The sequence below is a fragment of the Staurois parvus genome, unplaced genomic scaffold (assembly GCF_062004578.1).
Source record: "Staurois parvus isolate SC_StPar_1 unplaced genomic scaffold, SC_StPar_1.0 ptg000970l, whole genome shotgun sequence".
Classification (NCBI taxonomy): Eukaryota; Metazoa; Chordata; class Amphibia; order Anura; family Ranidae; genus Staurois; species Staurois parvus.
Window position 1 is genome coordinate 216425 of NW_028318766.1, and position 25966 is coordinate 242390.

Below are 25966 nucleotides of genomic sequence, written 5' to 3' on the forward strand. Positions count from 1 at the left end.
TCGCGAATCGAAATTTTCCTAATATTCGAAACGAATTCCACTTCGCCTAGTTCGATTCGCTCATCTCTAATACACACACCCAGATTAACAACACTGCTGTCCAAAGATGCCTCTGTGCTTCTTCATTCAGAGTGGGGACACAATCCAGGAGGTGTATTACTAATCAGATCATCAGGTGAAAAGAGGTAAAAAAAAAACCTACAAAAAATAAAACTAGTGCAGCTATTACATCCAATGATTGGTAAGTGGCAAGTGACAAGACATCTTTAGTTTCTGATTAGAGTAATTTTTAACGATTTTAAAATAATGTTGTAATGAAAGTGAAAAAATGGTGTGTCTAAAGAAAAGGTTTTTACTCAATACAGACAATCAAAGAGACAGATATTTCCTCTGTGGATCAAAGAGACAGGTATTTTTTTTGCGGAAGCACTTTTTTCAAGGCTCTCTGGAAATCTTCCGGGAACTGCCAAATGGTAGGATCCCCTAGATTAGGGCTTGAAAAATCCTCTCGCCCGCTCGCCAAATGCGATGGGAAATTCTCTAGCGGTGAGCACAGATGATGGAGCTGCTGCGCTCCAAGCCTCATTGTGAAGCTGAGTTCTGGTTTCCATCTTCCGGTTTCTGGCTTTTTCGGCACCCCCGCTGAGGGGACAGGTGCAGGAGAGATCCGCTCTTCTCCGCTGAGACGAGACACCCTCTCCACCGCCACGGGGGACTCAAGGAGTAAGTACTGTATACATGTCATATCACTATAATGGAGTACAGGGGAGCTGTGATATACATTACTCAGTAATGTATATCCCAGCTCCCCTGTACTCCATTATAGTGATATGACATGTATACAGTATGTATATCCCAGCTCCCATGTACTCCATTATAGTGATATGACATGTATACAGTAATGTATATCCCCCTCCCCTGTACTCCATTATAGTGATATGACATGTATACAGTATGTATATCCCCCCTCCCCTGTACTCCATTATAGTGATGTGACATGTATACAGCAATGTATATCCGAGCTCCCCTGTACTCCATTATAGTAATATGACATGTATACAGCAATGTATATCCCAGCTCCCCTGTACTCCATTATAGTGATATGACATGTGTACAGTAATGTATATCCCAGCTCCCCTGTACTCCATTATAGTGATATGACATGTACACAGTAATGTATAGCCCAGCTCCCCTGTACTCCATTATAGTCATATGACATGTGTACAGTAATGTATATCCCAGCTCCCCTGTACTCCATTATAGTGATATGACATGTGTACAGTAATGTATATCCCAGCTCCCCTGTACTCCATTATAGTGATATGACATGTGTACAGTAATGTATATCCCAGCTCCCCTGTACTCCATTATAGTGATATGACATGTACACAGTAATGTATAGCCCAGCTCCCCTGTACTCCATTATAGTGATGACATGTATACAGTAATGATTACTGTATACATGTCATATCACTATAATGGAGTACAGGGGAGGTGGGATATACATTACTGTATACAGTTTTATCTTTTGGACTCTTCTAAAGAAAAATCTAATTTCATAAGCTTTAAGGAAGCATGGTTGGGGGCGGGGTTGGGGGACGGGCCAGGGGAGGGGTTGGAGGCGGACCTGGGAAAGGTTGGGTGGGGCAACTGGTGGAGAGTAAGGTTTGTGCCTGGCTAGTAGGTGTAGACTCAAAATTTTAAGCCCTGCCCTAGATCTTATTCTTTGAAATGAAGCATATGTTTTACACAAACTTTGAGGACTTGGCAAGCTCACACTGCAGACTGCAAAGCTATTTCTACCAGAGAAAATGCCTTAAAGTTATAATCAAGGCTGTTTTTTTTAATAAAAAAAGAGGTTATATTTGCCTGCTCTGTGCAACAATATTGCACAGAAAGGCACCTTACCTTTTCTTCAGACAGTTCCCCACCAGCACAATCTGCATCTTCCTCCTTTTGGTGCCTCCTTTAGTAAGACTACCTGTATGTGCATGCTCCCTAGCCAAGCTGTGTTTGTCCATAACCACATGACCTATAGAAAGTGTGTCAGTACTGGAAGACCAGTTTAGTGATCTGGAAGACACTGTACAGCACCTAAAAGTTGATGTTAAAATTGTTCTCCACAAAGCATATAAAAACAACCCTTTCATATGAAGATTTGGAGAGCAACAATATTAGATTGGTAGGCCTGTCGGTGTGCTACAAAAGGTACAACATAGTAACCCATTAGACTTTGCTAAAGAAAATAGCTGCTGGAAGTGTTTGGCAAGTGTTTTCTATCTGCTTTTCCCAGTGGAAAGGGCTCACCTGTCCACTGCCATTCACCCCCAGCCATTCCTTATCCTTTTCTTGAACTATAGAGATAAAGAAAATATTATTTGCAGCGTTAGAGAGCTTAAAGACGTCTCCTTTAATGGCAACTGAGTCTGCTGGACAGATGACCTCTCCTACTACTACCTGCAATGCCTTGGTTAAAGTTTTTCGTTCTGCTCAATTCTTTGCTCACAGCATCAGCAGCAGATACTTAGGATACCTATTCTGCATAACTGCCTTATCTCCTTACATATCTTCTGAAAAGCAAGTCAGGCATCTTGAATTCACAGTTGAGCTTGATGCACTTATTTATTTATTTACGGTTTTTTCTTGGTTATTCCCCTCTTAATAATCCTGCAGGTGGGTCCATACTCTATTAATATTACAATGCACTGAGCTTACTTAGAGCTGGAACCCTGATTGAATTGAGTCTAATTTTCCTGTGTTATTGGTCTGCTGGGTCGACGAGATACTATATGGTCCTTTGACCCAGCTGTTTTGGTACTGTTTCACTGTTTTATATCCTTTTCCATTTTGTTGTTTTTTTTCTTTTACCTATACAGTTGTATGGCTCAGTTATCCGAAACATATTATAGCCTGTAATGGAATTGTTGGCACATTCCTACACCTACTAGGTACTCTACTTACCTATCCTGCCAGATGGATGTTTTGGACGTTTTCTCATGAGTTGTCAAATGGCTAAAGTCTGGGCTAGAATTAACTATTCTTAAAACGGCTCCCACGCACCTTCAAACTCCTATACTAACTACCCTACAAAAGGCAGATGCCTATTCTTACCTATGTCAGAGTGGTCCAGTCTAGTCACGTGATCTCCCCAGTGGCTGGATTCGTGGGAGAGGAGAGAGCGCCGACAATGGATGGAATGCCTGGGCGATGACATCATCCATAGGCTTACTATAGGGCATCTGTTGTTGGCTGTGATATCAAGAGGGTTAGCTGACATTAACTCTCGAATGACAATTAACTTCCCTAGCGGTCTGATTATGTCCATATTTCTGTGCTCAAAGCGGTACATTTTTTTGCATGGAAATGTGTATTTTTTTAATTGTAGGCCTGTAATTTTTAGGAATAACTCACTGAAATCTGTCCGAACAAGAGTCTAGTAACTATCTGGGTATGTTAAAATTTGAAACATGAGATCATAAATTATAATTTAATAAATAATCATAAAAAATAATATAATAATAATAAAATTAATTCAATTATATAATCAAACCCAGAAAAAAACACAGAAATTTGAAATATAGCGCCAAGTTCGCACATCACTGAGCAAAGTCGCAAAATCGTTTTCAGTGTCTGACGAATTTTCCCACGAATCATTATCACTCAGTTCTGCAAGTGGTTCTAATTTACCATCGCTGTTCTCTAGCTGGTCTAAAACCGCTTTTGACCTAAAGGGGCGCTTTTTGGACGCCATGGAAGTTTATCTGTTTCCAGGCAGAAAGAACGGTAAAAATGCAGGCAGGGCACAGGACAAAGAACTCGAGACAAAATGTATGTGAAATGGTTTGATACAGTAATGTTTTACTATGTTATTATTTGTGAATTTAGTGAATGTCACTTTTTGTAATTTTCAAATTTCCTGCCATTCCGTCCCCCGTATGTCCTGACGTTGCAGGGAACGGAACCCAGAAGACAGATGCCGGCATCGGCCCGGAGGACATTACAGGGGACACTGCAGGAGGGACATCGCTGGAGCGAAGGACAAGGTAAGAGAAGAACAGATCCCGGAGCAGTGCCGCATGGTAAGCCGGAGTGTAGCTCGGGGTTACCTCTTGTGGTGCTGAAACTTTACCCCGAGCTACACTCAGGAATACCGCCAGGGAGGTTAACCGCTTGCCGCCCTGCCACTGTGTATATATGTGTGCAGGGCGGCAGTGGAGCGCAAAACCACGTTTTAAAACGGGTTCCGCGCTCCCGACACTTTCGCCGGCAGGGGGCGCGCGATTTGATCCAGGAGGGATCAATCATTAGATTTCAGCCAGTGATTTCTGGCTGAAATCACATGATCGGTCCCTGTCCTATCCTGTCCTGTGTTGACAAATACACAGGGCAGGATATGATGTCATTCTTCTCTGCCTGGACACATTCCGTTCCAGACAGAGAAGAAGACATCCAAAAAGTGAGTACACAAACACTACACTACAGTTAGAACACTCTAGGACACATTTAACCCCCTGATCGCCCCCCCTCCCCCCAGTTAACCCTTCACTGCCCTGTCACCAGTGTCACTGATCAGTGAAGCGATTTTTACTGATCAGTGTCGCTGGCGACTTCCGATAGAGTTAGCGCCCCTCCCAGATAGCGCCAGATTGCCCGCCAGTACACCAGTAATCCCGTTTAACCCCTTGATCGCCCCCCCCCCCTCCAGTTAACCCCTTCACTGCCCTGTCACCAGTGTCACTGATCAGTGAACCAATTTTTACTGATCACTGTATCAGTGTCGCTGGCGACTTCCGATAGAGTTAGCGCCCTTCCCAGATAGCGCCAGTTTGCCCGCCAGTACACCAGTAATCCCGTTTAACCCCTTGATCGCCCCCCCAGTTAACCCCTTCACTGCCCTGTCACCAGTGTCACTGATCAGTGAACCAATTTTTACTGATCACTATATCAGTGTCGCTGGCGACTTCCGATAGAGTTAGCGCCCCTCCCAGATAGCGCCAGTTTTCCCGCCAGTACACCAGTAATCCCGTTTAACCCCTTGATCGCCCCCCCCAGTTAACCCCTTCACTGCCCTGTCACCAGTGTCACTGATCAGTGAATCATTTTTTACTGATCACTGCATCAGTGTCGCTGGCGACATCCGATAGTGTTAGCGCCCCTCCCAGATAGCGCCAGATTGCCCGCTAGTACACCAGTAATCCCATTTAACCCGTTAATCTCCCCCCCCCCAGTTAACCCCTTCACTGCCCTGTCACCAGTGTCACTGATCAGTGAACCGATTTTTACTGATCACTGTATCAGTGTCGCTGGCGACTTCCGATAGTGTTAGCGCCCCTCCCAGATAGTGCCAGATTGCCCACCAGTACACCAGTAATCCCGTTTAACCCCTTGATCGCCCCCCCAGTTAACTCCTTCACTGCCCTGTCACCAGTGTCACTGATCAGTGAACCAATTTTTACTGATCACTGTATCAGTGTCGCTGGCGACTTCCGATAGTGTTAGCCCCCCTCCCAGATAGCGCCAAATTGCCCGCTAGTACACCAGTAATCCCATTTAACCCCTTAATCTCCCCCCCCGTTAACCCCTTCACTGCCCTGTCACCAGTGTCACTGATCAGTGAACCGATTTTTACTGATCACTGTATCAGTGTCGCTGGCGACTTCCGATAGTGTTAGCGCCCCTCCCAGATAGCACCAGATTGCCCGCTAATACACCAATAATCCTGTCTAACCCCTTGATCGCCCCCCCCTGAGTTGACCCCTTCACTGCCCTGTCACCAGTGTCATTGATCAGTGAACAGATTTTTACTGATCACTGTATCAGTGTCGCTGGCGACTTCCGATAGTGTTAGCGCCCCTCCCAGATAGCGCCAGTTTGCCCGCTAGTGCACCAGAAATCCCATTTAACCCCTTGATCGCCCCCCTCCCCCCCCAGTTAACCCCTTCACTGCCCTGTCACCAGTGTCATTGATTACAGTGAACAGATTTTTACTGATCACTGTATTAGTGTCACTGGTGACTTCCGATAGTGTTAGCGCCCCTCCTAGATAGCGCCAGTTTGCCCGCTAATGCACGGGATTTTTTTTACCAAAAACATGTAGCAGAATACATTTTGGCTTAAATGTATGACTAACTTTGAGTTTACGATATATTTTTTATAGCTGAAAGTAGAAAATATTGGTTTTTTTCAAAATTTTCGTGGTTTTTTTGTTTATAGCGCAAAAAATAAAAAGCGCACAGGTGATCAAATACCACCAAAAGAAATCTCTATTTGTGTGAAAAAAAGGACGTAATTTTCGTTTGGGTGCAGCATTGCATGACCGCGCAATTATCATTTGAGTTAGTGCAGTGCTGTATAGCAAAAAAAGGCATAAATTACAGTATCTATACCATAGTTTGTAGACGCTATAACTTTCACACAAAGCAATCAATATACACTTATTGGGATTTTTTTTACCAAAAACATGTAGCAGAATACATTTTGGCTTAAATTTATGACTAACTTTGAGTTTACGATATATTTTTTATAGCTGAAAGTAGAAAATATTGTTTTTTTTCAAAATTTTCGTGTTTTTTTTTTTGTTTATAGCGCAAAAAATAAAAAGCGCACAGGTGATAAAATACCACCAAAAGAAAGCTCTATTTGTGTGAAAAAAAGGACGTAAATTTTGTTTGGGTACAGCATTGCATGACCGCGCAATTATCATTTGAATTAGTGCAGCGCCAAACAGCAAAAAAAGGCCTGGTCATTAAGGGGGGTAAATCCTCTGGGGCTCAAGTGGTTAATGGACTGTGTGAACATATTAGACATAAAGTAAATAGTGTTTATGTGATGTACAATTCTTGAACAATGTAACTAGAATTTAATTTTCTGTGTCTCAATAAAATAATAACAGGGAACATTTTTACTTACAATTACTGCTCCCCAAAAATCGATGCCACTAATCATGGAGAAGAGACCTCCTGTGTATACCGATACTATACCCAAATCAATTTCCAAGACACCAGCAACAACCAGCACAATCTAAAGAGAAAAAAAATGACAATAATATGGACGGCCGGAGAGATGAATTCTTGGCCCTATCTAGTGGAATTTATTGAGAATGCAGTAAGGTGACTTAAACTAGATAAACAAAGATCTTACTGGGGTAACCATCATTTTCAGAAACCAAGGTCAACAATGACAGCTTCTTGTGATGTGACGAGGCTCATCAAATGACTTTAGAAAATTACTAAAAGCCTTTTTCCAGTTTTATATTTAAAAACATTGCCCCGTACTTATTAGAACAAAAAAAAAGCAGCTTTTGCAATACTGACCCATTTTTAGCTGTCCCCTGCAGTTGTCTTACAGTGATCCTATCATCAGTTGAACAGTTCTCAGCATCGTTCAACCCACTTTCTATGAGCCCAACGTGTCAAGGACCTGCCCCCTGGGGTTGCATGGTCAAGCAAGCAGTACTGAGATATAACACAGGATGAAAAGTTTAAAACAAAAACATTATGTAAAAATAATATGGCAGTGCACAGTTCTTCAGCAACTAAATGTCGTTTAGTTAGTCCCCCTTACTGCTTACTTTCTATTTATGCTGAGCCCTTTAATTAGCTGTAATTTATTTAATAAAGTGATATCACTTAGAAATAATACAGTATTTACCTAATGGCGCTATACTTTTGGTTTTTACTCTATTTATTTTGAATGGGCTGGCAGTGAACATTAACATATAGAAAAAAGAGCAAAAATGTTTGTGCTGTGATATCCTCTGAAATAAAATCTGTCATGGCAAGAAGGAGTGTGACCCTTACAGAAATGAAGTCTTTTGAAATAGAAATATTCAGACTTAGCATGTATTTTGCATGTATGGCACATATTTTATTCAAGCGCAATGTACCACAATAAACACACAGTAAAACACATGCTGTGCCATGCATTACTGCAACATGATACTGAGGATGGATACTTAAGGTTTACATCTATTTAACCACTTGCCTACCGGACACTTATTCCTGCCCAGGCCAATTTTCAGTTTTCAGCGCTGTCACACTTTGAATGACAGTTGCGCAGTCATGCAACACTGTACCCATATAACATTTTTATCATTTTTTGAGACAGATAGAGCTTTCTTTTGGTGGTATTTATTCCCCTCTGGGTTTTTTATTTTTTTGCTAAACAAACCAAAAACAACTGAAAATTTTGAAGAAAAACCATTTTTTTCTTAGTTTTTGTTATAAAATTTTGTAAATAAGTGATTTTTCTTCTTCACTGATATGCGCTAATGAGGCTGCAGTGATTGGCACAGATAGGCTTCACTGATAGGTGGCACTGGTAGGTGGCACTGATGGGCACTGAAAGGCAGCACTCATATATGGCACTGATAGACGGCACTGACTGGCACTGATAGGTGGCACTGACTGGCACTGTTAGGCAGCACTGATAGGCGGCACTGACTAGCACTGATAGGTGGCACTGACTGACATTGATAGGTGGTACTGACTGGCACTGATAGGTGACACTGAAAGGCAGCTCAGATGGGCACTGATATGTGGCATTGATGTGCACTGGTAGGCACTGCTATGTGGCATTGATGTGGCACTGATGGACACTGGCAGGTGGCATTGATGAGCACTGACAGCTGGCATTGATGGACACTAACAGGTGGCACTGCTGGGACTACACTGATCATCAGTGCCCTGATGATTAGTGTACATGTCCCCTCTGGGGAATGCCAATTACCGACTCTCCTCTCCTCTGTCAGCGTGACAGCTCGTGAGGAGAGAAATGGAGATAACCGGCATTTCTCTATTTACATGCGATCAGCTGTGATTGGACACAGCTGATCACATGGCCGAGCTGACATCTTCAGCGCTTTCCATTGATCGGTGATCCGCTGTGTCTGATATGTGGTTAAAGGGTTAGTTCACCTTTACCAAAGAAACTGTCTATGCAAGTAATTGCTGTTTGTAGATAAAAACAAACTGTGCAGCTCTGACTAAAGTTGAATAATGCCCTTGCTATAGGTGTAGGCCATTTACATACCTCATGAAGCCTGGCTGGAAAACTCCAAGAGTCAATGAAAGCAGATGGGGGCTTATCAGAGCTAAAGGATCACTAGCATAATGGTCAAAAACACTTGTAACACTCCAAGAGAATATCACAGCAATTTGGTCATCAGAATGAGATATCCTCATACTCAATCCATCACTCCACAGAAATGTTAATGCCCATACATTTGGGTCTCGAGACCATTTACACCTCTCACCACTGGTGGTGGCTGGACGGCTGCAACAGGCATGCTGCTCTCTACAGAATAAGACTACTAGGACAATTATATCAACATCCACTTTTTACCACATATTAAGATAACATCGATATAGGAATTGCTCTATCACACCTTATACATCTGATGATTTATATATAATGTCCCAGCAAGACCACTTGGCATTAAAAGTCTTCATAGTATGTGATGAAATGGCAATAGTCGTTTCATATATACAGTGGGGCAAAAAAGTATTTAGTCAGCCACCAATTGTGCAAGTTCTCCCACTTAAAAAGATGAGAGAGGCCTGTAATTGGCATCATAGGTAGACCTCAACTAGGAGAGACAAAATGAGAAAAAAAATCCAGACAATCACATTGGCTGATTTGGAAAGAATTTATTTGCAAATTATGGTGAAAAATAAGTATTTGGTCAATATCAAAAGTTCATCTCAATACTTTGTTATATATCCTTTGTTGGCAATGACAGAGGTCAAGCGTTTCCTATAAGTCTTCACAAGGTTGGCACACACTGTTGCTGGTATGTTGGCCCATTCCTCCATGCAGATCTCCTCTAGAGCAGTGATGTTTTGGGGCTGTCGCTGGGCAACACGGACTTTCAACTCCCTCCAAAGGTTTTCTATGGGGTTGAGATCTGGAGACTGGCTAGGCCACTCCAGGACCTTGAAATGCTTCTTATGAAGCCACTCCTTCGTTGCTCAGGCCGTATGTTTGGGATTATTGTCATGTTGGAAGATCCAGCCGCGTTTCATCTTCAATGCTCTTGCTGATGGAAGGAAGTTTGCACTCAAAATCTCACGATACATGGCCCCATTCATTCTGTCCTGTACAACGAGTTGTGTTTCTACCAAACAGTTCTATTTTGGTTTCATCTGACCATATGACATTCTCCCAATCCTCTTCTGGATCATCCAAATGCTCTCTAGCAAACTTCAGACGGGCCCCGACATGTACTGGCTTAAGCAGGGGGACACGTCTGGCACTGCAGGATCTGAGTCCCTGGAGGCGTAGTGTGTTACTGATGGTAGCCTTTGTTACGTTGGTCCCAGCTCTCTGCAGGTCATTCACTAGGTCCCCCCGTGTGATCCTGGGATTTTTGCTCACCGTTTTTGTGATCATTTTGACCCCACGGGGTGAGATCTTGCGTGGAGCCCCAGATCGAGGGAGATTATCAGTGGTCTTGTATGTCTTCCATTTTCTAATTATTGCTCCCACAGTTGATTTGTTCACACCAAGCTGCTTGCCTATTGCAGATTCAGTCTTCCCAGCCTGGTGCAGGTCTACAATTTTGTTTCTGGTGTCCTTCGACAGCTCTTTAGTCTTCACTATAGTGGAGTTTGGAGTGTGACTGTTTGAGGTTGTGGATAGGTATCTTTTATACTGATAACAAATTCAAACAGGTGCCATTGATACAGGTAATGAGTGCAGGACAGAGGAGCCTCTTAAAGAAGAAGGTACAGGTCTGTGAGAGCCAGAAATCTTGCTTGTTTGTAGGTGACCAAATACTTATTTTCCACCATAATTTGCAAAAAAATTCTTTCCAAATCAGCCAATGTGATTGTCTGGGTTTTTTTTCTCATTTTGTCTCACATAGATGAGGTCTACCTATGATGCCAATTACAGGCCTCTCTCATCTTTTTAAGTGGGAGAACTTGCACAATTGGTGGCTGACTAAATACTTTTTTGCCCCACTGTATAATGGGTGTTAATTCTATTAATAACATCTGAGATATTAAATGTTTTAGTGGATTTCCATGCATTAGCTATGAAAAAGTCTAGCTGCAATTAAAATGTGGAATATTATAGTTCTATATTGGACAGGGAAGGTATTTATAGTAAGATTTAATAATGCCAAATGAGGTGTGGGATATGTAAGTACTCCCGTAACCTGTAATATTAAGGAGAAGACGGCCTTCCAGAAACTACAGATGGATTTACATTCCCATAGAATATGTAATAGGTTTCCCACACTCCTACAATGGCGCCAACATAGGGGTGAAGCATCTGAGTGCATTTTTGACAGTTTAAATCAAGAAAGTGCAGCGCTAGAAAACACACTATAGATGTTAGGATAATTAAATGGATAAACAGTTCATATGGTGATTTCAAGTGACATCAGGTGCTCTCCTATAGTTGTATTCTTCTGGTGGTAAGGTGCTGTGAGATAAAGTGCAGAAAGAATGCACACTCACCAGAACGCACAGTAAAATGAGCGTTTTATATATATATTTTTTTTCCTGAGGTCATCTGCTGATCAAGGTGTTCTCTGGGGTCCGATATCCTTCCTTCAAAGGTCCTCGATTAGTGTCAAGGTGGTCCAGTATCTCCCTCAGATAGTAGCCTATGGACTGCTCTGTGGTAATAGGAAAAGCTCCTTCTCCAGTGGTCAGGTGGATGGCTGTGGATTGATACTCCCCAAGGGAGTCAAAGCAGAGACATCTCCATAGTGTAGTAGATTGATACTTTATTGAGGCAAAACGAGGGTATATAGTATAAAATATATATGCAAGCAATTTCATGGACTAACCGTCCAGTGTTAAAGATGGCCGCCGGAGCTCCACGATGCTCCGGCGGCGTGACGTCACGGCGTTGCTGGCTCCTCCTACGCGTTTCGTGCGCACGCACGTCGTCTGGGGGGGTTTGCCAATAACGCCGAGCCGTGTGACGCCAATTTATATGCTAGGCGCATGCGCATTAGGGAAGCGCCATATTGTCAGAGTCCAATCCATTGACGTCCATGCAGTCGCATGGGCGCCATTTTCTGTTGGATATTTCCACATCCAGAACAATATCGCAGCTACGATGTATCTATTTCACTGGCAGTAGTTCTCTTATATGTAAACACGGACACCTGCCATCCGTAGCTGCTATATGCTGTCCTACCATGACTGCTCAATGTATAATCTCATTATAAAATGAACATTGAAACACCTGGTGAACCTGGTGTTAATTTGAAGAAAATACCAATTAATTTCAAATGGAAATATAGCACTAGCATATAAATAGTCTATATTTACAATTTAGATCCATTATGCCATGACATGATAAATGATTATAAAACAATGTTCCTATAGAGGTTACAATCAAATGATACAAATTGTTGTTATTAATCCTAAATGGTAACCAAGTGTAAAATAGTATTAAAATAGTATATATCTATTAAAATAAAATAAAATATGTATAAAATCAATCATTTCCGTTAAAATTTAATTATTTCTGTTAAAATTTAATATAAAACTCATATGTGATGACATCATATTTTTAAAAGACACATCTGTTATTAACACCGATTGGCACCGAATGTCATAAATCCCCCAGAGAAAATATCTTTTGCATCAAATCTAAAAGGATTTTTTCCTTGTAACAAGTGCGTTATATGCACAACCAATAGCATAAGAAAACATAAACAACATTCTTTTATTTCATGCACTACGGGTAGAACATACAATATTGATAAATGCATTACGTGTTACAGTAAAAACGTGGTTTACCTCCTGGAATGTTCATGTAAACTCCAGTATGTGGGACGTACAACTAGACGTTTACGTGATAGATTGAGAGAACACATTAATAACATCAAAAAGGGTTATAAGGATCATTCCCTGTCCTTTCACTTTAAACGGAAACATAATAAAGACCCTTCGTCCTTACAATTTGTTGGAATAGATGTGGTACAACCACACTGGAGGGGGGTTAACAAACTGCGGGTGGTCTCACAACTTGAAACACGCTGGATACATGAACTCCGGACCTTGCACCCTAAAGGTCACAATATAGATATAGATTTGAATTGCTTCATTAATAATAGCTAATCTCTTGACTATATGTTCTATTTGGAGTCCAAACAGAATAGAAGAAATAATACAATATGGTCCAAGACTATCCTAAATATTGTTAATAACAGATGTGTCTTTTAAAAATATGATGTCATCACATATGAGTTTTATATTAAATTTTAACAGAAATAATTAAATTTTAACGGAAATGATTGATTTTATACATATTTTATTTTATTTTAATAGATATATACTATTTTAATACTATTTTACACTTGGTTACCATTTAGGATTAATAACAACAATTTGTATCATTTGATTGTAACCTCTATAGCAGTGGTTCTCAACCTTTCTAATGCCGCGACCCCTTAATACAGTTCCTCATGTTGTGGTGACCCCCAACCATAAAATTATTTTCGTTGCTACTTCATAACTGTAATTTTGCACTGGGAGGACTAGTGCCACATCATTGGTGTCAGTGGAAGGAGTAGTGCCCCATCACTGATGTCAGTGGGATGAATAGTGCCCCATCGTTGGTGTCAGTGGGAGGAATAGTGCCCCATCGTTGGTGTCAGTGGGGGGAATAGTGCCCCATCGTTGGTGTCATTGGGGGGAATAGTGCCCCATCGTTGGTGTCAGTGGGGGGAGTAGTGCTCCATCGTTGGTGTCAGTGGGGGGAACAGTGCCCCATCGTTGGTGTCAGTGGGGGGAATAGTGCCCCATCGTTGGTGTCAGTGGGGGGAATAGTGCCCCATCGTTGGTGTCAGTGGGGGGAATAGTGCCCCATCGTTGGTGTCAGTGGGGGGAATAGTGCCCCATCGTTGGTGTCAGTGGGGGGAATAGTGCCCCATCGTTGGTGTCAGTGGGGGGAATAGTGCCCCATCGTTGGTGTCATTGGTAGGAATAGTGCCCCATCGTTGGTGTCATTGGGGGGAATAGTGCCCCATCGTTGGTGTCAGTGGGGGGAATAGTGCCCCATCATTGGTGTCAGTGGGAGGAATAGAGCCCCAACATTGGTGTCAGTGGGGGGAATAGTGCCCCAACATTGGTGTCAGTGGGGGCAATAGTGCCCCATTATTGGTGTCAGTGGGGGAATAGTGCCCCATCATTGGTGTCAGTGGGAGGAATAGTGCCCCATCATTGGTGTCAGTGGGAGGAATAGTGCCCCATCATTGGTGTCAGTGGGAGGAATAGTGCCCCATCATTGGTGTCAGTGGGGGGAATAGTGCCCCATCATTGGTGTCAGTGGGAGGAATAGTGCCCCATCATTGGTGTCAGTGGGAGGAATAGTGCCCCATCATTGGTGTCAGTGGGAGGAATAGTGCCCCATCATTGGTGTCAGTGGGAGGAATAGTGCCCCATCATTGGTGTCAGTGGGAGGAATAGTGCCCCATCATTGGTGTCAGTGGGGGGAATAGTGCCCCATCATTGGTGTCAGTGGGGGGAATAGTGCCCCATCATTGGTGTCAGTGGGGGTAATAGTGCCCCATCATTGGTGTCAGTGGGGGAATAGTGCCCCATCATTGGTGTCAGTGGGGGGAATAGTGCCCCATCATTGGTGTCAGTGGGGGGAATAGTGCCCCATCATTGGTGTCAGTGGGGGGAATAGTGCCCCATCATTGGTGTCAGTGGGGGGAATAGTGCCCCATCATTGGTGTCAGTGGGAGGAATAGTGCCCCATCATTGGTGTCAGTGGGGGGAATAGTGCCCCATCATTGGTGTCAGTGGGGGGAATAGTGCCCCATCATTGGTGTCAGTGGGGGGAATAGTGCCCCATCGTTGGTGTCGGTGGGGGGAGGAATAGTGCCCCATTCTTGGTGTCAGTGGGGGGAGGAATAGTGCCCCATCGTTGGTGTCTGTGGGGGGGAGGAATAGTGCCCCATCATTGGTGTCAGTGGGGGTAATAGTGCCCCATCATTGGTGTCAGTGGGGGAATAGTGCCCCATCATTGGTGTCAGTGGGGGGAATAGTGCCCCATCATTGGTGTCAGTGGGGGGAATAGTGCCCCATCATTGGTGTCAGTGGGGGGAATAGTGCCCCATCATTGGTGTCAGTGGGAGGAATAGTGCCCCATCATTGGTGTCAGTGGGAGGAATAGTGCCCCATCATTGATGTCAGTGTGGTGGAGGGGGAAATAGTGCCCCATCTTTGGGGTCAGGGGGGGGAATAGTGCCCCATCGTTGGTGTCGGTGGGGGGAGGAATAGTGCCCCATTCTTGGTGTCAGTGGGGGGAGGAATAGTGCCCCATCGTTGGTGTCTGTGGGGGGGAGGAATAGTGCCCCATCGTTGGTGTCAGTGGGGGGGGGGGAATAGTGCCCCATCATTGGTGTCAGTGCGGGGGGGGGAGGAAATAGTGCCCCATCATTGGTGTCAGTGGGAGAAATAGTGCCCCATTGTTGGTATTAGTCACACAAATGATGGGGCACTATTCCTCCCACTGACACCAATGATACTTACCTTGCTGACCCCTGCTCCAGAATGGGCTCGCTCTCTCACTTACCTGTCAGCTGTCTTCCTTCTCTGGCCGCTCTCCTCTTCACTTACTCCGGCAGTTCCCTCGATCTTCTTAGATCTACGCGCGCTGCCGCTTGGCTCCTCCTCTCCAAGCTCCACCTCCTCGCCGGTGATTGGCCGCCTGTGTGCCTCTCCTGAGCTACAGTTCCGGTGGCCAATCAGCGGCGAGGAGGCGGAGTTGTTGAGGGATCCCGGAGGTGTGGCCAGGTGACAGGGCAGCGTGTCATCCCGCCCACACATCGACTGAGTCAGAGGAGCGGTGTCTCGGTTCCTAAGACCATCGGAAATATGTGTTTTCCGATGGTCTTAGGCGACCCCTGGGAACTGGTCGTTCGACCCCCAAAGGGGTCGCGACCCCCAGGTTGAGAACCGCTGCTCTATAGGAACATTGTTTTATAATCATTTATCATGTCATGGCATAATGGATCTAAATTGTAAATATAGACTATTTATATGCTAGTGCTATATTTCCATTTGAAATTAATTGGTATTTTCTTCAAATTAACACCAGGTTCACCAGGTGTTTCAATGTTCATTTTATAATGAGATTATACATTGAGCAGTCATGGTAGGACAGCATATAGCAGCTACGGATGGCAGGTGTCCGTGTTTACATATAAGAGAACTACTGCCAGTGAAATAGATACATCGTAGCTGCGATATTGTTCTGGATGTGGAAATATCCAACAGAAAATGGCGCCCATGCGACTGCATGGACGTCAATGGATTGGACTCTGACAATATGGCGCTTCCCTAATGCGCATGCGCCTAGCATATAAATTGGCGTCACACGGCTCGGCGTTATTGGCAAACCCCCCCAGACGACGTGCGTGCGCACGAAACGCGTAGGAGGAGCCAGCAACGCCGTGACGTCACGCCGCCGGAGCATCGTGGAGCTCCGGCGGCCATCTTTAACACTGGACGGTTAGTCCATGAAATTGCTTGCATATATATTTTATACTATATACCCTCGTTTTGCCTCAATAAAGTATCAATCTACTACACTATGGAGATGTCTCTGCTTTGACTCCCTTGGGGAGTATCAATCCACAGCCATCCACCTGACCACTGGAGAAGAAGCTTTTCCTATTACCACAGAGCAGTCCATAGGCTACTATCTGAGGGAGATACTGGACCACCTTGACACTAATCGAGGACCTTTGAAGGAAGGATATCGGACCCCAGAGAACACCTTGATCAGCAGATGACCTCAGGAAAAAAAAAATATATATAAAACGCTCATTTTACTGTGCGTTCTGGTGAGTGTGCATTCTTTCTGCACTTTATCTCACAGCACCTTACCACCAGAAGAATACAACTATAGGAGAGCACCTGATGTCACTTGAAATCACCATATGAACTGTTTATCCATTTAATTATCCTAACATCTATAGTGTGTTTTCTAGCGCTGCACTTTCTTGATTTACATTGTTTTAGAGGTTTTATGGTTACCTGGTGTACAGCTGCTATATTTTCTCTACGAGTGCGCTCGCATATATTTTCTATATTGTCCATTTTTGACAGTTTGTATGGGGTAGTGTAGCTACGGTATAATATCTTAAGTGAATTATCCCAATGATTAGTACATATCGTGACACCTATGTTATAATTCATGGAAAATTGCCATTCTTCATTTGTAAATGATCTTCGGAGGTCCTTCTCCCACTTCATCGCACAAGCAGGGGTGGACTGTCAATTTATGGGGCCCCCGGGCAATAGGGGATCATGGGGCCCCTGTGTCCTTGCCCAAACTCAAAAAAGCCTATGAAAAAGGTACCAGGGGCATCTCATGGGGCCCCCTACTGACCCCGGGCCCTCGAACAGTGCCCAAGTTTCCAAATGGTCAGTCCACCCCTGCACAAAAGTAGTTTGTCCGCCCCTGCACAAAACTCTGTCTCCCACGGTGGCTTAGTAGTTAGAAATCAGAACTTACAGCACTTGGGTCATGGGTTCTAATCTCAGCCATGGCTGCATCCCAGTTTGCATGCTTTCCCTGTATGGATGTGTTTCTACCAACACTCCAAAGACATGCTGTTAGGTTAATTGGGCCTAGTACATGGCTGAGTTTATGCCTTTAGATTATAAGCTCCTTGATATTTATGAATGTTAAAAAAAATGGAGATCAATTTTCTGGGTTGTGTCAGTGCCAGGAATATTGATCAATCAATTAAGATTTTGCCTAATGAATAGAAAGTGGAAAGGGGGTGTGCGTCCTGTTCTTCTGACAAGTTGGAAATGTGCAAGTTTCATGCTGTGTATATTTCATTGTAACTTTTTTTATCTTCTTTTAAACCTGTCTCCTTATAAAACTTGACCCCCTCCCCCACCCCATCATCACCTGTCCCATATGCAAATCTATGGATCCCGCCCCACTCTTTTTAACTATTTATTTACTGATCAAGTGAATGTGTCTCATTTTCTATCAGCTACAGCTCAGATCTCACATTATTATATGATTGCTGATTGTATATCACCACTAGTCTGATTGAATTCACAATTCCTGATCAGTTCTGTTCCCTGACCTCTAATAACCTTTAGTGCCAGTTCACACTACATGTGTTTCAGTTGCTTTTTCGGCATCACAAATGCACAGAAAGAAAGATATTGACAACCATATAACATAGTTCACATCAGCACTTGCATTTTCAGTGCATTGCAGGTGCTGTAAACAAAGTTGACCACGCTGCATTGTTTCTGCACAGAACTGTACTGGAACGCGTTTAAACGCCCTTGAATGTACTAAAACGCACATGTTCCTAATTAAAATGAATAAAAAGTAGAAAAAACGAACTGGAAGGGATACAAAAATGCAATGCAACGTGTCCTAAACGCATCCAAAATGTACTTGAACACACTAAACATGCATGCCAAAAGGGCATGCAAAAACGCATCAGGAACACATCTAGACTGTTTCTATAGTGTGAACTGGCCCTTAGGACTGGCAGAAACGCATGCAAGAACACACATTTTCCAGCACAGCAAAGAAATGCAATGCCCTTTGCAGATGTGTACAGGTACCATGATGAAAACGTAATTGCACCTACACACGTCTATTAAAAACAGACCCATTCACAGCCACCAAAACTCATGGCACCACACTACTGTGCGGTTAGGTGCAACACACTTTTAAAATAATATGCCTGCAGTATTTTTGCATGTTCCCACATGTTAGGCAGCCCATTGAAATTAATGAGCTGAGGAAAAAAAAAAAAGGAAAAAATGCCACATTCACACAGGTCCTCTGGCCTGTACAGCATGAATGAGTGGGTTGTTCATGTGGCTAGAGCCACCTGTTATACTATGGTGACACAGCAACTGTATGAACACAGGTTTTTATCTGACAGGTGTGAAGGCATGGGGAAGTGGCCCTGAATGCTCACTGTCTGTGTTCAGGGCTGTACACCTGCACCCATATGCTTGTCAAATTATGACCTGCAGCATTTCCATAGTGTAACATAGGTTGCCTGCAAACGGCAATAGCCACAAAAACAAACCACTGATTCCCACTCTACAGGCCAAAGCACCCATGAGCCTCAAGACCTCAATTACACACACAGCTTTATTTATGAACTCAGTACAGTTTTATCATTTAGATTTCACAGGAATATGGTTGGGATTATGTCCATTAATAATGTTTTTAGTGTATTTTTACCATAGATATAATTTGGATATTTTCTCTGGCTGTGGGCGGCTGTCAGGTATGCTGTACGGGGTCCCATGATGTCTAACAGTGGCCCTGGGGGGGCCCAATTTATTACTGTTAAGAGAATTGTAGAAAAAGAATAGCTAGCTGCACATTGAACACGACCTATTCATTGGTACATAACATGGTCTTGTGGTGCAAAAGGGGGCTTTTGGTTTGTTATTTTGGACATACTTGCACATGTGCGCTCTAACAAGGAAGATTTGGGCATATTATATAGCTAGCAAAAATAAGTGTTAGGGGTTGTAAAAGGGAACCCTATTGGCAATATATCTTGGCACTATGGGCCCAATTCACTCCAGATTATCGCATGAGTTAAGGCAGTCACATGACCACATCTCGCATGCAATACTGAAAATGTCAATTCACTTTTGCTAGTATGCGGCATTTCCCATAAATCGGAAAAACACTGAGGAAATCAAACATAAAAAGGCCTTACACCTCGGTCACATCAAAGCCGATTTAGAAATTGTGCGACGTACAGTGAAGATGCTGATTTCCTTACAATTTGCAAGACATCTGACACAGATATCTATGCAAATCGTCACAAAAGTAGTACATGTACTACTTTAGAAATCAGTGTCGGAAACGCAACCATGTGACTGCTCTAATAGCAGACAATAGGGTGCGACTTGGCATACGATTTGCAAGTCACATGCCATGCAAATTGCATGCCAAGTCGCATCCAGGGTGCACAATTTCAGGTGCGATTTGGGAATTGAAATTGTACCTGATATCCGATCTAATGAACGTGGATGTGAGTGTCTTAACGTAAGCGATTTGCTGCAGCATAATTTCAAAAGTAGTTCTTGTCTAACTTTTTCAGCATTTTGTAGAGATTTCACATATAGACTACAATAGAAATCGCAATGCAAAACACAATTGAAAATGCAATAACTCATTGGTAAATCTACAGAAAACATGGTGAAATTGCCAACAAAAAGCACAATTTTAAATCACATCTAGTGTGAACCAAGCAGGCAATTCAACAAAGGAAATAAATCTTTGAAGGCATGCGGTATCTGCATGCTCAGATAAGGGTCTGTTATGGATTTGGGGGCGGGGACTCCATGCCATTATTATTTATTTATTTTTTTTATTCCTTTTCTCTCTCTCGCTCACTCTTCTCATGGTTTGACACACTTTCCCAAAAGGAGGTGGAGTGCAAACCAGCATTATCCAATCAATCATTAGTCCAGGCCCTTATCTCATCCCATCATTTGGCATTCACATAAGGTGCAACTTTAAAGGTGTTTGAACAGACAAGGCCTCATTCTAATTCACATTCTAGGGATCATTTAGACAGAAAGCAAAGATGCTGCCACCAGCACATGTATGTTAGGGTAGTCACACGGAGATCATGCAAATTCATTACTGTGGTTGGGATTCAAACCAACAACCCTAGCGTTGTGAGGCAGCAGTGCTAACCACTAATTCACGAAGCTGTTGAATACTAATCCCACCTGTATTTCTGTGGTGTGAATCAACCCTAAATCCCTGGGCAAGGTCAGTGTAACTAGCCAGATATCTCAAATGTGACACAAATGTTGTGCTATGTTGCCAATTCAGATGTATGTTGGTTCTATGTATCCCAATACAAAGGATTGCAATACTAATACAGGCGTACCTCAGTTTACCAATGCCTCGGTTAACGTAATTTTCGGTTTACGAATGAAAATCCATTGAAAATAATGCCTCGGTTGACACAATTGTTAATAATTTTTTTCACAATACAAAGTGTATGTAGGCACTGATTTTCAAATGCAAATGCCGCCTTTTTTCTTCTTCACTATAGTTCACAAGCTTAGAAGTCACTTTCCCCGAAGTTACAGAAAACTTTGTATCTTTTAATAAACTCAAAGTAAACATTGTTTCCTTTAGGGATATAAATTCCAAGAAAACTTTTTCTTTTAGCTGGGGGAAGTGACAGGTGAATTTCTGAGCTATAGTGAAGAAAAAAAAGGGAAAATTACATTTAAAAACCAGCACCATAATAAATAAATAACAGCGTGGGGTCCCCCCTCCCATTCACACCAAGCCCTTCAGGCTGGTTTGTATCTTAAGGGGTAACTCCACACCAAAATGTAAAAAAAAAAGGCATGGGGTCCCCCCTCCCATCCACACCAAGCCCTTCGGGTCTGGGATGGATATTAAGGGGTAACTCCACGCCGAAATTAAATAAAAAACAGCTTGGGGTTCCCCCCAAAATCCATACCAGACCCTTATCCGAAAATGCAGCCTGGCAGGTCAGGAAAGGGGGGGGACGAGCAAGCGCCCCCCTCCTGAACCATACCAGGCCACATGCCCTCAACATGGGGGGGTGCTTTGGGGCAGGGGGGCTCCCCCCCAAAGCACCTTGTCCCCATGTTAATGGGGACAAGGGCCTCTTCCGTTAGTGGGATAATTGGTCGGCCACTTTTTTGGATTTTGGCACATTTTGTTTATCAGTAAAGTTGGAAAAAAATCGGCCGATTTTGCTGATCAGCCAATTTTCACGGCAATTATCAACAAAACTGGCTGATTTTTTTTCAAAATTCACTGATAAAAAAAAATGTGCCAAAATCCCGCAAAACGGCCGACCAATTAACCCACTAACAGCCCGAAAATCGTCCGATTTTTTTTTCGGCTGAAAAATCGTCCGATTTTAGATCCATCTATGGCCTGCTTTAGATGGGTCTAAAATCAGGCAGAAAAAAAAATCGGCTGATTTTTGGGCTGTTAGTGGATTAATTGGTTGGCCCTTTTTTTAGATTTTGGCACTTGTTTTTTATCGGTAAATTTGGATAAAATCATCCGATTTTCGGGCCGTTAGTGGGTTAATTGGTCGGCCATTTTTTGGGATTTTGCCACTTTTTTTATCGGTAAATTTGGATAAAAATCGGCCGATTTTGCAGATTGGCCAATTTTAGCAGCAATGATCGGCAAATCGGCCGATCTTTTTACCGATAAAAAATCTGCGCATGAGCCGTGACCTGCAAGCAGAAGAAGAAAAAGAAGAAGAAAATGAAAAAGAAGAATTAAAAAAAAGAATAAGAAAAGGAGAAAAAGAAAAAGAAAAATGCAAGCCATAGATGGGGCGAAAACTGTCCGGTTTAAAAAAAAACAAAAAAACCCCGAAAAATCGGTTGTTCAATCGGCCAACGTTACCACCAACGGCAAATACAATAGCAAAGTAATCACTTCTGTCCCTGCAGAGAGCTGCGCTATTATATTTGATATTAAAAAGTATAGAGGTTGCAACATTGTATCTAATTGTATCTGAATAGAAACATCTATATCCAAAATACAAATAGATACAGTGTGGCATCCTTTATACTTTTTAATGTCAAATATAATAGCGGAGCTCTCTGCAGGGACAGAAGTAATGTTTCGGCTGTCATCAGGGTTACCCACTGACAGCTGAATTTTAAATCATTTCCGTGAATTAAATAAATAATAAAAAAACCAGCGTGGGGTCCCCCCCTCCCATCCATACCAAGCCCTTCGGGTCTGGTATGGATATTAAGGGGTAACCCCATGCCGAAATTAAAAAAAAAAACAGTGTGGAGTCCCCCTCAAAATCCATACCAGACCCTTATCCGAGCATGCAGCCCGGCAGGTCAGGAAAGGGGGGGGACAAGCGAGCACCCCCCCCTCCTGAACCATACCAGGCCACATGCCCTCAACATGGGGGGTGCTTAGGGGCAGGGGGGCTCCCCCCCAAAGCACCTTGTCCCCATGTTGATGGGGACAAGGGCCTCTTCCCCACAACCCTGGCCGGTGGTTGTGGGGGTCTGCGGGCGAGGTCTTATCAGAATCTGGAAGCCCCCTTTAACAAGGGGGCCCCCAGATCCCCAGGGTCTGGTATGGATATTGGGGGGGACTCCACACAGTTTTTTTTTACAATTTCGGCGTGGAGTTACCCCTTAATATCCATACCAGACCTGAAGGGCTTGGTATGGATGAGAGGGGGGACCCCACGCTGTTTTTTTTGTTTTTTGTTTTTTTTATTGCAGACATTTATTTTTACATCCAGCTATCAAAATAAATATTATCTAGACCTTCGAAATAAGTAAAATCATTACAGAAATAATTATAAAGGATAAGAAACAAAAATAGAATCACTAGAACTAAGGAAATCAAATTAGAATACATAAAGATATGCCTAGTGCTGTTTGTTAAACACAGTAGACGCGACCGAGTGCCGGCTGTCAGAGGACTCCACACAGAGATTTACTATTGAAGAGCGGCTAAAAAGCAAGCGCCCACAGAGGACGTCTAAAATGTGTTCTGCACATGAGCATTTATATCGGCCAAATAAGCTGCACGAGCGTCTAGTTTTTCACTGTGTCGACTTGCTTAAAAAAAAACTTTTTAACACATTTAAATTTTTTTTGAAATGGCAGATATTGTTTAAAGTGAAGTCCTGATATTTGGCAAAGCAAATTTCAAAGTGAACATGTCTGCAGTGATTTTTCATGGTGTTAGACGTGCCTCTTAGCAAGTCTGCTTTTTGAGTCTGATTCCTGGTCTGTGTCTCGTTAGTAAATTCGATTTGGCGTCTAGTTGTTGATGCTTCTCTTTTGTAAATCTCTTAGCAGGGTAAAAGTAGACAGTCGCTAGTAAAAATTAGACATTCACCCACGGAAATGCGCCTAGGCACAATAGTAAATCAGGATCATAGTGTCAGAGAACTCTCTGTTAAGAGTATAGCAAATCCTTTACAATATAATCGTTTTATTACTGCTGCTTATAGGACATCACTGAGTATAAAGTAGAAGTAGGGAGACGTCTGGCAATGCACCCTTTGAGATGTATGCTAACGAGCCTCTCCAAAAGAAGAAAAGATGTAAGGGTAATGCCATTTTTTGACTGGTAGGCCTTTACCATAGGTCATTTATAGTACAGAAGTACCTTCATAGCAAAACTCCTGTATAGCTTACCCACCATGCTTTAACTAGAATAGCAAATATCAGATTTTAGATGTAGCACTTTCAATTAAAAGAAAGTAAATTAAACATGTTTTGTGTGTGTGTGCGTGCGTGAGTGCGTGCATTCATGATGGGGATACAGAATGTGCACTCCACTGGATACTTTGATAGATCCCAGGAAGAGGGGTAAACTGACCATATAGCCCTTGTTGCTACAAAAAATAGACCCATAGTTTAAAGTATCACATGACCTTTGCTGGATTAGAACACGGACACAAGGGTAGTTCTATATCAGCCTAATCAATATGTGTCTATTAGCTTTGCTTATCATGTGAAAAAGTATAACTGTTGCAATTAAAAATGTAATAGGCATACATTCTTTTTTGTAACATCAGAAAGAGTTAGAAGCATTGTTAGGTAATTATTATTTTTTTTGTGACAGCTGCTACTCATTTCTTCCCCTTGTGTAATAGAAACCCAAATAAAAAGTAATAGCTCTCCATAGGGACACAGGCATCAATAATATCTTGACAAAGGTAAATTCTCTTTTAAGCTCTACTCAAAACCGAAAGATTAGAAAAAAAAAAAACATTGGCCAAATTGGGTTTTTAACAATAACAGCACTGGTACTTATCTCAGGAAAAATGGCAGGTGATAGCAGGTCTGTAAATGGAAGACTCATCCATTAATTATTTAAAGCATCGCATGACTTTTGCTAAATTAGGTTTCAATCCAACAGACAGTACTATGTAGGCCTACTGTACTTCTTCAGCATGGGCTGGTATCTCTGGAAGGCATGGGACACACCCCAGCAGTCCTAATGAAAGGGAACCTTTTTTGACAGAAGAATTAAATTTTAAATAAGCATGCAGGCTTCTATCGATTGAATGCTTTATAAGTTCAGTTTTGGCTCGATTGGGTGGTCATGTGTAAGAGTAGGCTCGATTGGGTGGTCATCTGTAAGAGTAGGCATGACTAGCCTCTTAGTAACCTGTAGTTGCAGGGGTGGCTATGCATCAGGGGAAAAGTCTTCTTTCCCTATATTACAAAAGAGAGATATTTCTCCTATAGGAACTTTCCAGTTAGCACCCCATAGATGGTCTCAAAAACTAGGGTCACCATTCTCCTTCATTGTGTCTGATTCCATATAATTCCTCTCTCTCTATGTGGGACAGGACTCGCCAGCAGAATGCTGATTCATTATTGTTCCATGTGTGCCTCTCCTAATGGGTAGTATCTCTCTCTCTTTCCCTTTCTCTCTCTTTCTATATTTCTGTCTCATCAGCAGAACGCTGATTCATCGTTGTTCCATGTGTTTCTCCTAATGGGTAGTTCCTCTTCCTCCTTCCTCCTCTTCCTCCTCCTCTTCCTCTTCTTCTTCCTCTTCGTTCCACCTCCAGAACTCATCTTCCTATTCGCTCTTCCTCCTCCCCCAGAACTCATCTTCCTATTCCCTTTTCCTCCACCTATATACAACATTCTACACCATATCATGCATAACAGTGTGCTCTCTCTGGATTAGGGAAATCCACCACTCCCAGAGAGAGCAGGCCATTTCCTTAACCTGCTGGGTACATATAAACAGGTACATGCATTCATCTTTGTTTAGTACAACAGCTGTAAAAACTATTTGGTTGTAGTACTGACTACAATATAATGTGCCATTTTAAATACTTTCATGAAAGTTCAATATAAACATAAATTCTAGCAAATAATTTACAGTCCAGTGTAAAAATAACCCACAGTTACAGTTGCTGTCCTTCCCTAGCCAAGGAATTTTAATTTGCTCTAAA